Raw genomic sequence first — 13,475 nt, forward strand, 5'->3', positions numbered from 1 at the left:
AACGAGGGCGGAGGTGGCTGAAGAAGTACCGACTTCTTTAGTTGCCTGACTTGGGACCAAGGCCTGAGAAGCGTACGTAAACGAAGCGGAACTGGTCTTATCAGATCTCTTCGCGCGTTTGATGCATAACTTCTCCAAACTCCGGTTGTATTCTTTAGCTGTGCTCTTAGTACCGGGTCTCTTACTGAGGCAAACTGGAGAGAACCCAGCACTCTCTCCTGTTAGCGTCTTGATATCCTTTCGGAATCCAGAAGTCTCTTGACAGAACCAGCTATCTCCTTCCTCTTCTTCGCCGGGATGGAGAGTTGGTGTGACACTATAGTCCATTTCTTTTAGCGATGCATATTTGCACCGACTTGCAGCGGTGCCCTTTTAGCTTGGAAAAGTTTCCGGATCGCTGATTGGTTGGACAAGATATTTCTAACCAATCAGCGATCAGGAAACTCTTCCGAGCTAAAAGGGCACCGCCGCGAGTCGGTGCAAATATGCATCGCTAAAAGAAATGCACTATAGGTCCCAGTGGATTCCCAACCACTGGAACTTTTGAGATGGAGAAAGTCGAGACTTTTTTCTGTTGATCTTGAAGCCTAGATACTCTAAGAACTGGATCACCTGTAGGGAAGCTTGCAAACATTCTGTCTTGGATGCTGCCCACACTAGCCAGTCGTCCAGGTAGGCTACCACCTGGATTCCCTTTAGGCGTAATTGTTTGAGAGCTACGCTCGCAAGCTTTGTGAAGATCCTTGGGGCTATGTTTAGCCCGAATGGCATGGCTCTGAAGGCGTTGAGTCTTCGATGTAGCTTGAACCCTAGGTAGGGGGAGAGTTGACAATTGATTGGAACGTGCCAATAGGCGTCTGACAAATCTATGGAGACGGTAAATGCCCTCTTGGGCAGTAAGGTCCTTATGTGTTGCAGTGTTAGCATCTTGAACTTGCAGTTCACAATGAACTTGTTGATTGGCGACAAGTCCAGAATGACTCTGAGTTTTTCTGAGTCCTTCTTGGGAACACAAAACAACCTCCTTTGGAATTTGATGGACTTTACCCTTCGGATTACTCTTTTCTCCAACAGTTCTTGAATGTACTCCTCCAGAACGGGGGTGGAGTGTTGGAAAAATCGAGGGCACGGGGGTGGAGTGTTGGAAAAATCGAGGGCACGGGGGTGGAGTGCTGTACCAGCTCCAACCCAGTCCATTCTTGAGTAGGCTGTGGGCCCAGGGATCGAAGGTCCACCGATCCAGAAAATTCTGAAGTCTCCCTCCTACCGGTATCATCTCACTTTGACTGCTGTTGCCCTGAGGCCTTGCCTCCTTGACCGCGACCACCCCTGAATCCCCTCCCCCTTGAGGGGCGTCTAGACGAACCTCTGGCTGCTCCTCTAGGCTTCGCTCGAAAGGTAGTTGACTGCCCTTCGAACGCTGGGTTAAATGCCGGAGACTGCGTCGACACGGCTTGGGGTACCCACTGGTACGTGGTCGGGGTTTGTGCCACCATCTGGGGCACTGTAGGCATAGGAAATTGCTGTTGCTGCTGCTGTCTGAATGGCTTGGCTGGCCGAGAGGGTAGCCTAGTCTTCTTAGTCTTCCTCTTTGGTTGGGGACCCTCATCCGGGGAAGACTTTCTATTGAGGGATAGGCCCCACTTCTGGAGAAGGTTTCTATTCTCCGTGGCGGCCTTATCTACAACCTCCTTGACCGCTTCACTAGGGAAGAGGTCTTTGCCCCAAATGTTGGAGATTAGCTTCCTTGGCTCGTGCCTCACCGCAGCCGAGGCGAACACGAACTCCCTACAAACCCTCCTAGCTTTGACGAAGCTATAAAGGTCCTTCGTCACTGTGACTAGGTGTGTCTTAGCCACTACCATGAACATCTCATGGAGCTTGGGGTCACTTGCCTTTGTCTCCAGAGTCGTTTGATGAGACATTGAGGCAGCAAGTCTTTCTTTTGTCTCAAGCTCCCTTCGCAAAAGAAAGTCAGACAGCTTGGGGAGGTTCTCACCGAACTGACGTCCGGCAATATCAGCCTCCAACTTCCCGACTGAGAAGGTAAGATGGACGTCCTTCCAGTCCTAGTGGTCCATGGGTAGGGCCAAAGACAGAGGTTTACACTCCTCCAAGGAGGGGCATGGCTTACCTGCCTCGACTGCTTTTAGCACAGCCGTAAACCCTTTCTGCATAAAGGGGAAGGCTCTAGAAGGAGAGGACACAAAGGAAGGGTGCTTTTTACTCAAAGCAGGTACCTTTGAGTTTGTGAAGCCCCTCTCTTTCATCGAGCTAGAAAGTAAAGCTTGAGCCTTAGCGTGGTCCAAAACTATGACTTCCTTCGGCTCAGTTCCTTCCTTTGAGGCTGATTCCTTCCTTAGACGGACATAACAGTCCGGATACGACTCCTTGCTGGGCCAGAATTCCACCTCCTCAAGGGGGACTGAGCCCAACTTCTCCGAAATGACGATTTTTCCCGTCGTAATAGGCATGTGCTCAGCATACTTCCAAGGGTTAGCCTCTGAGCACAAGGGAAGGTCTTTCACGCTGAGCTTCTTCTGGGGCCCACGTGATGCTGCAAGTCTCCGCATCTCCAGCACCATTTCAGCCGCCTTCTCATTATTTTCCCTCTGCGTCTGTTGGATCATTCCAACGAGGGAGGAAAGGGTCTTTCCCAGCTCCTCTGGGAGAGAGGACGATGTTGAGGGAATAGGTTCAGGGGCCTGAACCGGAGTAGCCGAAACCTCATCGACCTCTTCCTCTTCATTGTCTGGAGCCTGCTCATCATCCTGGTCTTCTGCCAGAAGGTCATCTTCCAGACGCTCGGACACCTCCGACATCCTATCGTCCAATTGGATGTCCTGCAGGGGGTCCACGACTTCAGAATCCACAGAGATCTGAACCACTGGTATCTCCACTTGAGGCTTGGGAATCACTGCATCAGCTGACGCCCTGGGGAAAAGGTAAGCCCTCATCTTCTCACTCGGAAGATAGGGCCCAGAAGTGTTCTTCTGAAAGCCCCTTACCCAGGTACGAAGCTTCTCCCTTGCTGCGTCCCTAGACTCCGCCGTCTTAGGGGAATCAAAAGCCTCAGTAATCAGGTTTGTGCACACGGTACATACTTGCGGGTCCCCATACCGGAGATCACCTTTGGAGACTGCGCATGCTGCGTGCCTCCTACACAAATCATGTCCGCAGAAGTTCTTGCTGCGGACGTAGCAGAAAACGCTTCCACACTTCGGATGGTCCTCCTGTAAAGAGAAGAAAATTCCATGAGTATCAAGTGAACTACGTATCACTGGATATACATAGCTTAGCACAACTAAACTAGAAAGGAAAGACACACACTTGTATTTCCCGCACAGTCAATTGCTGCAACCTTCCAGATAATAAAATCGTATGGTTAATCTAATCTAGAGCAACCAATGAATAATTTTCAGAGGAAACAGGTGTAGCTCACACCCAAAAAATTATTTTACAATGCTGGATAGTAGACAAGAAAGAACTCACTTTCTTTATCTGTAAGGTTACACCAAAGGGTTGTGCAAGACAACACAAAAGTGTTAGAAAAGGGATTTTGACGAAGGAAAAATCTATTTCTGGGGAGAGACCTGTGACGCCCGGCGAAAAAGTCGTTCTTTGTACTTTTTCTGATATAAATCTTCCAAATATACCAGAGAAAATTAAAAGCATGGAATGCAGAGGTTACAACCCTCGCGCGAGCACCTTGTTGGTGTCGTATATCTAACAAGGGCGTTTGTAAAACACTATTCACAGGCTGTCTTCCATTTAGATAATCCCTTCATCAAAGGGGGAGGGCCGTGACAGGCCCTAGAGAATACAGTTGGGTTACCCTACCGACACCCACCACTCGCGCTCACTAGGTCATCCTTCTGCAAGAACATATGGCTTGGCAAGGAAAGGGTGGGTCCGTACAAAAATAATCGGGAAGGGTTTCGCCGGGCGTCACAGGTCTCTCCCCAGAAATAGATTTTTCCTTCGTCAAAATCCCTTTTCTGGGTCGAACCTGTGACGGCCGGCGAAAAAGTACCAGAGAATGCCTTCCAAGCCCAATAAATTAATAACATAATGAGGAGAATACAATCACCATGTACGACAATACTATGATATAATAAAGTAATCGTCCAATTACCAACCAGCCAAATGACATAGGGAACGTAAGGTTAAATAATAATGACGACAAGGAACCAACTGAGTGTCGAATCGCAAAGGCATCAAACCTTACATGTCTAAGTATATCTAATCATTAAAGGAACGGTAACTACAATAACAGTTAAACCATAGGAATTAAACATGGCAAATATCATAGGGCTAACGAACTACCAAGGAGAGCGGCGACGTGGTGTGAGTGGCGGGTAGGAGGGAGAAGAGAAGAGATGGAAGAAAGGAAGAAGAGGAGATTAATGGGGAGAGATAAGGCTCCCCTCTGCCATCGTTGGGTATTTAAGGGCCTGTAAGATCTTTAGATATTGGCGTTTGACAACCATAGGGGATTTCCAACCCGTCTATTTTTTAAAATCATCAAAGTCCCTGTTCTGGAAATCATTGTTGGAGGCATCTACTGTCCGTATATCATGAGCCTGGGGAAATGATTCCGGATTAGTATGTTTAATGAAGTAGAGGATTTGTTGCCTGATACCGTGAATGGAAATAGTACCTCCTTGTTCCCTGATAACCAAGGAGCCAGACGAGCGGGTGGCAGTTCTAGCTAAAAAGGGGCTTGAGAGTGTGACTGTACACGGAGAAAAATCCTGGGGATGAAGAATAATCTTCCGAGAGGAGCACCTATTTTGCGGATCCTCATTTTTTAGCTAGGGAAGCTTTGTCTGGAAAGGAGTACTTCGGCTGAAGGGAGGAAATCTATGTTTTCCGGGTTTCGTGAGAGCTGCTAGTTCTGATGTTCCATCACCTGAGGCCATAGCCGTTAGAAATAAAGTCTTCCTAAGAAGAGTGATATAAGAGCAGGATTCATTGTCCGTGTCCATCGCAAGTTTGAGAACACCGTTCAGAGACCAAGAGTCCTTTTGTGGCCGAACCGAAGGTAGAAGCCTAGCACATGTTTTTGGGGTTGATGAGAAATAGGAATCAGCTAGGTTAATGTTGAACCCAACAAGGTAGATCTTCTTCAAAGCTGACTTGATGGTGGTTAAAGTGCTAACTGTTAGGCCTTTGTCAAATAGGAACCTCAAGAAAGAGATGGCTAAATGCGGGGACATACGAGTATGGTCTGCACTCTTAGGGGACCTACTAGTTGTTAACGGCCGAATCATATTGGCGAATTGTCGAGTCCCTTTTTGTCCCATTCGATGAAGAGATCGTTTCCGGTTCAATGTTCGCATCTCTACGAGCTGCCAACTTCCTGTAGTCCACAAAGTTAGAGTTTTGGCTATCCTTGAGTAATCTGACACAGTGAGTTTGGATACTCGGGTCAGTTTGAGGAACGGGATCCGGATGGGACTGAGTTTCAACTCGAGGAGGAGAGGAAACCAACTGTTCTTGGCCAGTGAGGTGGTACTAAAGCCACTGCGCCCGGGAAGGAGCGTAGTTTGTGTAAAAGTTTTTAGAAGATTCCCTGGGGGAGATAGGGAAATCTTCTTCTAATGGTTCCAATCCCGGGGTAATGCGTCCATGGCATAAGCCCGAGGGTCCAGGGTTGGGGTCACATAACAAGGAAGTTAGTGATTCATCTGAGTTGCGAATAGATCTACCTGGAGGCCTGGAACGAGCCTGAGTATCCACCGGAATGAAATTATGTCTAGAGACCATTCTGACTCCAGTGGATCCGTCCTGGATAGTGAGTCCGCTCTCACATTCTGGCCTCCCGCTAGGTGAGGTGCTGACAGGAACCAGTTCTCTTCTGTTGCCCAGGCGAAGATAGTGACCAGGATCTGATTCAGGTTGGGTGACTTGGATCCTCCCCTGTTGACGTAGTGTACTGCGTCTGTATGTCTGACACTACTCTGATGTGGGTCGACCTCGGAGGAGAGTCTCTCTTCAGGGTCAAGAACACTGCCATGGCTTTGAGAACAATGATATGGGACTGTTTCATAGAGAGTGACCAAGAACCTGAAACATCTGATGTTCGGAGTAATCCCCCCCATCCACTTAGAGACGCGGCTGTATGGAATGTCACTTGTGGAGGTGGGAATTGTAGAGGAACCGATTTGGAGAGGTCCTTCGGTTCGGACCATGGGTGTAGTCTCATTTTCAAGACAGAGGGGATCTTCGAGACCATGTCTCTTATAGGTACTGTAGCTCTCTTTCTCCAAACTCGATTGATGTCTTTGAGTTTGGCTTTTATTAGATCTGTTACTGAAGTGAATTGGAAAAGTCCGAGGATACTTTCTAAGGCTCTTCGGACACCTGTTTGTGTTTGAGAAAATTTTTTGATCTTGGAAACTATTCCTCTTACCTTTTGGAAGGGAGAGACAACGTGTGCTTCGAAAGGTCCCACTGAATGGCTAACCATTCTAAGCGGACTGATGGTTGCAGGCGAGATTTTTTGGAGATTGACCCGAAATCACAGGTTGTCGAGAAATTGGAATAATTCCTTCGTAGCTCTGTTGCCTTCTATGACCGGCCGGGCCCAAATGAGCCAACCGGCCAGATAAGCAATGATCTGTATCTCTTGGTTCCTGAGTTGTTCTAACACTCTCTCTCCTAGTTTTGTGAATATCCTGGGATCAATGTTGAGGCCAAAGGGCATGTCTTGAACACAAAGGCTTTCCTGCTTAGGCGGAAACCCAGATAAGAAGAGAAGTTTCGAGCTAAAGGCGCAAGATAATAGTCGTCGGTAAGATCGACAGAGGTGGTGACGGTCCTACGGGGAAGTAAGGTCCGTACCTGAGAGATAGTCAACATCCGGAACTTGTCGCAGAGAATGTAAGAGTTTAGCTTGACAAGTCCAGGTCCACTCTCAATGCCGCCAAGCCTTTCTTCGGAATTGTGAACAGGTGGCTTTGGAACTTCAGTGATCGATCCCGTTTGATTGCTTCTTCTTGAGTAACCCTGTGGTGTACTCTTCCAGGATGGAAGTGGATTTCTGGGAGAAGGTCACTGGTGGAGGAGGAGGACCTTGTGGCCATTTTCACCTCAAACCTTTAGAGATTATGCTATGAGCCCACAGACCGAAGGTCCAATGGTCTCGAAAGTGGTAAAGTCTACCCCCTACCGGGACCACCGCGTTGTGAGGGGGTGAATCTAGGTACTTTCCTTCTCCGAGCCCCCTTTTTTCTAGGTCCGTCTCGATGGCGAGACTGTCTTCTACTCCTGTAGCTTCCTCTCTGGTGTCCACGAGAGGAGCCTGAGGGTTCGGATCTAGGGCTGTATGCAGGTAAAACATCCCAACGGGGTTGGGCTGTGTACCTGGGGAATCAGTGAGGTAGACCACCTGATGAGGGGGATTTGGATGCATAGACGTCGAATCGGAGGGAGGCTGTGATGACGAGTGGGTAACCGACTATCGATTCCTGTCTGATAGAGGCCTCAGACAGAACGTATTTCCCACAACTAACCCGATCAGACCATCAAACGTGTAGGTCGAATTGGAAGGGCAGATCTTGGAATTATCGTAACCCCCAGACTGACAACATCCTGGTCCAGACAGATCGGGCCTGCCCTTTAGGAAATAATACTGTTACCTTCGGTACCTTGTCTAACCTAACCAAGGCAATCTCTTTCAATCGAATGAATCCGTTGAACGGGAATTCTAGTACCTGGGAGTAAATTCTAGGTCCCCCAGAGGGAGGATGTCTATGCCATCCAGATTTATGGTACCATCTATATATGGAACATGTAAGGCAAATCTCTATGCGCTGTTTTTATCGAAGGAGGTTACTTCGATATGCCTGGGGCTGTAGGGGGAAACTTCTGAGTTCCTGAACGGATCTGACTCACTACCATACTTTTGAGCTCCGTCATAGCCCCTTGGTTTTCCCTAGAATGTGTTGCTTTTAGCAGTCACGGTTTATGCAGGGTAACATGAACATTAGGATCCTAGGTCGGTGACGTAGGTAATTGCAAAGCTGAAGGCTCAAAATTCATCCCCACCTACCTGCCCGTCCATGGGGTCGTCGTCCAACCTTAGAGAGGACACTCTGAGGAGATAGGGACCTCTAGATGGAGCATTTCTTCCCAACCTTGATAACCAAGGGCGGAGAGCCTCTCTTGCAGGCCAGAGAGATTCATCATCATCCTGACGGGAACCATGTAGGCGAACTTTCTGTAAAAGAAAGGGGACATAAGTCTGGATGTTCCTTGAACTTTGGTTAGTGATCCTATTCACAGGCTGGGATCAGCTGTATAACTCATAAAAATCAATTTTAAAGAAAAATCATTTAATGTACTATCTTTTGGGGTATAGTTCGACACTTGTATTCATGAAATGTGACACTCCCTACAGTATATACTATACTGAAAAATACTGGCTACAGTATAGAAGGTAATGTGCCGGCCGGCACACACCTTAACTAGCTCTGAAGTATACTACTTATGAACTATAAGGTGGAAGAACGCTGGTTCAAATGCATGTGCTGGCCGGCAATGACTGCCGGCCGGCAACTACACCAGATAGCACCCGGCTGCCGGCCACTAATCGTAGCGGCCAGCAGACAATGGTGTGATATATAGCCGGCCGGCAAAGGTATACAACCAATGCCGGCCGGCAGCAAAAGAACCCGAGAACTCCGACTGCTCGGCTGCCGGCCACTCAGGCCGGCAGCCGTGGTAGGGTACAACACTAGAAGAAAAACAGAATGGATGCCGGGATAAGAGACTGTACTACCTCATAACCCGGCAACCCGAAAGAGTGCACATAAGGAAGGGGAGAATATAACTTCAGGCTTCCTGACCAATGCCATCTGGCTCTACAGACAAACATGGATGAGAGACCAAGGGAGGTCCAGGCAGCACTCAAAGCAGAAGACCCTTGCCGGCCGGCAAGGGACTGAGTCGACTCCACATCCTAACCTATGCTAGGTACAGATGTAGAATGACGGACAGGAATGCAATGGCTAGGCCATTACAAAGGAAAGAGGGGGAAAGGGAGAAGAGGGTCCTGCCAACCTTGCTCTAGTAATGAATCACCCGCAGCCAAGAAAACTCATCTTAGCCTAGGGGAGATCCGAGGAGGGAAGCCAGCAATACTTGCCAACTCCCTCGGAACCAAAGCAAGGAAGGCGTTGTTATTCACAGAAAAGAGGATCTCATCCTCCACACCGAGAACAACACAGTCTGCTAGATCACAAGAAGAAGGAATCATCTGGTACAGAAACCTTCGAAAGTGAACTAAGGAGGGCAAGCCTCCTATGTCTGTTGTCAGTCTAAAAGGGAATCTCAACCACAAGCTAGACATAAACAGACTCAGACTAAGAACTCTGATGTCCTGCCCCCTCCCTGAAGCCAGACTTACTGGAAACAGGAAGGAACAGAAACACCCTAATATAGTTGTATCTAAAGTCAATTCAGATAAACCACTAGGGTTAAGCCCAAGGCTTAAACAGAGGGAAAGGGATTGCACACCTTCTCCAAAGAGAAGAGAGCAACCGGGGAGTGTGAGAAAGTATACTAAGGCCCCATAGACAACTAGCCTAGGCGCAAAGAGAATCGATTACCTAAATCACCGAAACTCACTCGTATACTATCTTGGAAGAAAAACAACATAATCTTAAATGTATAAAACTGCCTAAAGCTTCAATAAAATTTTAAAACACTCGGAAATCTGAATATCATGCAGAAAAGTACTAGGGCCAAACGACTAGGCTACAAGGTCTAGCATGGGCCAGAATCAGCAAATCCTTCGCCAAAACAAAAATACTAAAAGCATCATATAAAAGAAATCCTATGTAACGCTAAACAGCTAAAATTATTAAAGCGAAACAGCTGGGAACGTCGCTCTGGCTAACTAAATAACTCATACTTAGCGAGCGACAGTGTCCAGGACGCCTCCGGTAGGCAACAGCTCTTGTAACAACGATATCACTATCAAATCACTTTTAAAATTACCAAGAGCTTACATTTATACATAAAAGAAATAATACAGTACTCAACTTATCAGAAGCAGAAGTTGGAGAAAGCATTAAGAGTTGAAATAATGCAAGAATTGTGAGAAACACAGGGAAAGAAACTCCGAGTTGTTGAGCTACGCAAAAAGGAATACAGATGGCGCCGTGAGCGGCGCAATGCACGCTTACGAAACAGGGGGGGGGAGATACCTTGCGAGCAGCTCTCCTTTCTTTCTCGTTTTCGTTTTCTTGCCAATTGACCCCTTCGAAGTGTTAACTCTGTTCGGGGTGCAGATTGCTATGTGGCGTGTCAAGAATACGTCCTCTGTTACATTTCGCGATATCCCTGGTTCTTTTGTTAGGGATATTCGCTCCAGGAGTTAGAATTCTGGGTACCTTAAGGTAAATTCTCTGGGAATATCGCCATAGTTATATATACCCAAGGAAGCTACCCTTTAGGAACTTCCATCAGGACGACATGGCTTGAGCCCAAAAATAAGAACATCAGGCTCCATATGTACTGGCAAGCAGTAAATTTGAGCTGCGCATGTTAACATCAATATAACTTTAATAATGAACAGCATTCACTTACCAGGTATTAAACATAAAAGTAAAAATAATGACTTAATTTACGGTCGTCCCGACCATAAATTAAGTCATTATTGAGGGCAACTGTTGCCATACCTGAGGTGGCTGATGGTAGATCCAAAAGTGTTAATTACATCTGGTGTACCATGGTAATTTCCATGAAACTTCCCTGCGGCTTCTAAGTACAGATAACTAAAACAATTACACGTTTATATAGGAAGTTCCATAAATAGCACACAAAAGTAGTAGAATAGGAACAAAGGCTTAACACGGACAATGGTTTTACAGGGAAAAAGGCTTGGGAAGGAACCAATGCAAGCATTTGACGAGATAAGTTAAGGGCAGGGGAAATATCACCCACCCTGTGGAAACTTTCCATACATAGGGACACAATCATTGGTTAACAGAAACAGAACGGAGTCTACAAAGTAAACTTGAATGAACTTGCCTGGGAAACTTGTTCAGAGCAAGTATTTATGTGAAAACTGGGTGTGATAAGGTTGTAAGGACATCGCTCACTCTGTCGTCCAGCATTCTCATCGAATTATCCATTTTATTTAAATTCCCTTTCGCCACACTGTGGTTCACTGTATACTGTATATTTATTCCGCTCCCTCAGAGCTACAATTTTATGTATTTATCATTTCGCTACCTATTTCTATTGACTTGTATTTCAAGCATTTGTACATGTGAAAAAACACACATATTGTGGCGGTAAGATCAAGCCAGATTGGCGCCTGCTACTTTTCCGTCCGCACCTTGTATTATATTCTCGCACATGTTTGAATAAACCGTCAGTTTTTGTTGGTGATAGCTCGTCTCACTGTCCTTACAACTGGTGACCCCAGAGTTGAAGTAGCATCAGCGGTTTTGGCTTTGCCATTAACGGACTTATTACGGCCATACTACCTTCTTTTACTTCGTTACCTTAGGCGTGAGCTTCAGCCTTTGGTGCTCCCACACCTCGGTGCATTTTTAAGGCAGTAGGATGAGCTTAACCGACATATCAACTTCCCACCTCTTCGCCGACTCGTCGACACAATGGTCAAAAGACTGATCCTGCAGCTGCTCAGCCCCTTGAGCATAGCTACAGAAGCGACCGCTCAGCCCCGAGAGCATAATCGCTTGAAGTACCCTGGTCCGGCCTTGCAACCGCTCAGCCCCTTGAGCATAGTTACAAGGGCGGTCGCTCAGCCCCAAGAGCATAACCGCCTAAGGACCAAGAAAAGGGTAAGGAGAGAAGTTAACTAACTACCCTTGGAGGTGAACCTCCTTATCGTTCTAGGATGCACTGAAGAGCTGACAGTCGTCACGGGAGAACTTCTAGGAGAAGGGATAATGCCCATGACAATGTCCTAGAGAGACAGCAGCGACAACAGACTCCCCAGGCATAAACAGGACAGCTCTGCTTTGTTGGCACACTTCAGTCCAGCGAAGAAACAGCATAGTAAACTGGAAAATAAAATAAATAATTATTTAACAGAAATACCCCCGGGTGAAACTCCGAAAAGTAACGCCGAGGGAAAGGGAAAAATAAGAACGAAGTTAGGTATAGGCCCTCCTCCTCCACTGACAATGACGGGAGAGGGGGGAGGGCGGAGAACAAAACAAAAACAGAATTATAACAACTATAATTACGTAACTGATTCGAATGTCCCAAGAATCAAAGACTCCCTAAAGGACGTGTTCCCAGAGCTGAAAAGTTAAAAATACATTTAGATTTTATAGAAAATTAATTGAGACAAATAAAACGGAATAGCAACTCGGGCCGAGAAGCTATCGTAGAGTCGTAGTACGTAGTAAGAGGTGAACGACCTCAAGAGAGGGGCCGCTCCCCATGAAGGCAACCGTGGTGGCCTAGGAGTGAGCGGCCGTGACCATGAAGGAAATCGTGGTGGCCTAGTGCTAAGCCGGCGTTTCACTCTCGTAGTCGTACTCTACACACACCGCACAAACACTGAAAAGGAAACTTACTATATTCTATACCAGAATATATATAAACAACAATAATGTTTAAATATATAAGCATAAGAATAAGTAAGTAAAAGACAAAACATTAATGGCTGTCAAGCGAGGATGGGAGCAGAGACATCCGCTCGCCATCCGAGCCAGAAGTAAAGTGGAGCACTCACTGTGTGTGAGGGGGGAGGGGTAGCAAGCTACCCCTCCTACCCCCCACGCTAACTAGCGGAGGGGTAGTAAACCCTTGTTAAAATTCTTATGGCTCGTCATTTCAGCTACGCCGAAGTAATTACCCCATGTAAATAGCATGGTTTGTATTTCAGTTACGGAACAAACACATATTGTGGCGGTTAGTTTAAGCCAGATTGGCGCCTGCGGGCATGCTACTTTTCCGTCCGCACCTTGTATTATATTCTCGCACATGTTTGAATAAACCGTCAGTTGTTGTTGGTAATAGCTTGCCTCACTGTCCTTACAAGCTAAGAACAACAGGTATGAAGGATAAAATGACAAATTCATAGATAATTTGTATTTTTCCTATCTATACAAACCTTAGCTATTTACATGAGGTGATTACTTCGGCACAGCCGATGACGAGCCACAAAGTTTTAAAGAGGGTTTCCTACCCCACCGCTAGTTAGCGAGGGGTGGGGGGGGGTGTAAGCTAGCTAACCCTCCCCCTCACACACACCAGAGAATACTCCACTTCACTTAGAGGTAGGACTTATCTTGGGGGACAGGGCTGGCGGGCACATAACTGTAAATAGCTAAGGTTTGTATAGTTAGGAAAAATACAAATTATCTACGAATTTGTCATTTGTTCCGTAACTGAAATACAAACCACGCTATTTACATGAGGTGACTTAATCCTTAGGAACGGTGGTAAGTCACGGCCATACTGTCTTTGGCTTGCCCGGGGAA

The sequence above is a fragment of the Palaemon carinicauda genome, chromosome 38, assembly GCF_036898095.1.
Source record: "Palaemon carinicauda isolate YSFRI2023 chromosome 38, ASM3689809v2, whole genome shotgun sequence".
Classification (NCBI taxonomy): domain Eukaryota; kingdom Metazoa; phylum Arthropoda; class Malacostraca; order Decapoda; family Palaemonidae; genus Palaemon; species Palaemon carinicauda.